At 36.6% G+C, this 2,735-nt stretch overlaps 1 protein-coding gene across 1 annotated transcript in view; it reads right to left on the bottom strand.

The window, feature by feature from the left end:
- EXOC4 (exocyst complex component 4) overlaps positions 1–2,735 on the bottom strand; it is a 1,030,122-nt gene that overhangs the window by 626,745 nt on the left and 400,642 nt on the right. The gene's annotated exons all lie outside the window — the stretch shown is intronic.

Genomic DNA, 2,735 nt, shown 5'->3' with positions numbered 1-2,735 from the left:
AGAAAAAATTAGCCGGGCATGGTGGCGCATGCCTATAGTCCCAGCTACTTGGGAGGCTGAGACAGTAGGATTGCTTGAGCCCAGGAGTCTGAGGTTGCTGTGAGCTAGGCTGAAGCCACGACACTCTAGCCTGGGCAACAGAGTGAGACTCTGTCTCAAAAAAAAAAAAAATAAGAGAAAATGCAAAGGCATGTAGGCGGCAAGTACACAGAGCTTGAGGAATAGCAAAGTATTAATAGTTCAGGGAATGAAATGGGAGGAAGCAGAGGAAAGAGAAGATAAGGGCTAGAAGAGTAGACAGGTGGCACAGTAAAAAAGTCTCGAAAGGAAAGTAACGTATTTAGAACATTATTTCGGGACTACTCAACACATTCTATAAAAGCAAGAGACAGGGAATTTATTTAGTGGAAAATAGACATAATCCACGTGTGAGATAGCAAAAGGCCAGTTGGGACACAGGAATAAAAACTGACATTAATTACAGACACATTGTAATTAATAACACCCTTTCCACATATATCGTGCTGTATAAGACACTGCATGTCCATTATCTTATTCGATTCTCTTAACCATCCTATAAAGTAAGTGGGATATATAATAACAGTATTCATTATTTCATTAATAAAGAATCAGTGCCTGAGATACTGTCACTTGCCCCCTCGTAAATGGCCAGGGTAGTAAGTACTGGGGCCAGACGCATGTTAACCGAATGATCCTTCAATGATACAAAAAGCAAATGGATCAGACACGAGAAAAGGTAAGTTTAAAGGTAACTTTGAAGAGGAAGGTAAACACAACAATAAATATACCCATTAATGGCTAAGATGCACCTTCATTGCAGAAACATTTAAATGTGAGAAATACGATTTTTTTCTATCAAGAAAATATGGTGCTTCGTACATTGCACAAGACACATGCCAGATGCTGCGAATACCGTGGCAGATACATCCATGCAACCTGATCGTGCTGATTATACACGTGTGATCCTTTCTACCACTGATTGGGGGAACCACCCCTTTTCGCTACCTCCATCCTGTCACCACAGAGTCTCAGCAAAAGCAGCCTGCAATAACTGTCCAATCTGCCATATATTCCTGGAGGTGGCTATCGTTGAACGGAGGTAATGCTTAATGTATCTGGCTTTTGAAGTAATTTCAAATATCAATAATTATGACTCAATCTCCCTAACATGTTGGGTATTAATAAAACACCTGCAGTTAAAAATGTCTTAAATGTTTGCTAGACTGTAAATAAGAAGTACCTTTTTGTTTTTACATGACAGCAGTAACACAGAGAGAGCTTCAATGATTTCTTCCCTGTCTATTAAAACAGCTTTGAAGAGAGCTAAAACATTTAAGATGCAATGTAAAAAAAACGCTAGCTGACACATAAACCAATAACTCTGCCTCAAGCTTAGAGAAGCATCTTTATGAGGTCTGAAAACCATGGTTCAATTTAGCTATTTTTTTCCATTTCTGAAATCAGAGGTTCTTAATGATATAAAACAATCACAATGTCATGCCATCAGAATGCAACGTCTTATTACTTTTTATATTCAATCAAAATGCCAAATGTCATTCATAATACCATTATTCCTAAACCATGAAAACATATTTATATGCATTATTATTATTACTTTTAAAGATGTCCAAAATGATCTAACTCCATCCTCTCATGAAGACTCAATAAAATAAAAAAAATTAATTTCCCTCTCCACTCCACGAGTCAGAAATGGATATACTCCCCGCTGTTAATGAGGTGATAGCAACACTACTGCTATATTACTAATGTACTCATTTAATGACTTATTTTTTTCTTGGTAATCACCGTAACAACAGTAACTCATCCCAAACTTCAGCATTTTAACACAGGCATATTATTTTCGTTTCCCTATTTAGTTTGCTTACCTCTTAGACAAATTTAAATGAATGAAAATCAGCTAGATTACAGGTGGTATAAACCCTAAAAGAAACACCATATGGAGATCCATATGCTTTGGCACTACATCAGCGTGTGACAGAATCCTGGAATTTAACTTCAGAGCAACTGACATCCCCTTTGTATCAATTCTCTGTACTGTTGCTCTAGAACATTCACATTTTAAACTTTGTACTAACATATTACACACTTAACTACTGAATATAGTAAATCAAAATGTACAGCAGTTACATTTCTCCTTCCAAGGAGTAAACAGAGCAATTTCGAAACAACTAAAATTACAAAAACATTATTTCCGTGTACTCTATACCAGAAAAATAACATGATGAAACATTCCTTAGGAAGAGAAATCTCCAAATAAAAAAAGCAATCAAATGACAAATCAGCAAGTATACAACCATATACACAAACTATATACAACAGTATAGTTAATGGCAGCTGTGCAACTGAGAAGTATGTGACATCCAGGCATTTATCGTACAGCAAGAATCTTTTATGACATGTACCAAATGATTCATTAGGAATCACGCTTTGTATCACACTATTTCTTATAAAATTATCAGGAACTACCACTCTGATAGTATAATGTATTAGTATCAGAGTTCAACCAGAGAAGCAGAACCAGTAGCAGATGTATATATTAAGAAATGCATTGCAAGCAATTAGCTTAGATGACTGTGGGAACTAACTAGGTAAGTCCAAAATCCATAGGGCAGGCTGTCAAGAGGAGAGGCTCTAACTCTCAGGCATGAGCTGAAGATTCTAACCACAGATGGAATTTCTTCTTCAAGGAAGCT

Source organism: Propithecus coquereli, unplaced genomic scaffold (genome assembly GCF_000956105.1).
Source record: "Propithecus coquereli isolate 6110/MARCELLA unplaced genomic scaffold, Pcoq_1.0 Scaffold335, whole genome shotgun sequence".
NCBI lineage: Eukaryota > Metazoa > Chordata > Mammalia > Primates > Indriidae > Propithecus > Propithecus coquereli.
This window is presented reverse-complemented; position numbering and strand designations above follow the sequence as displayed.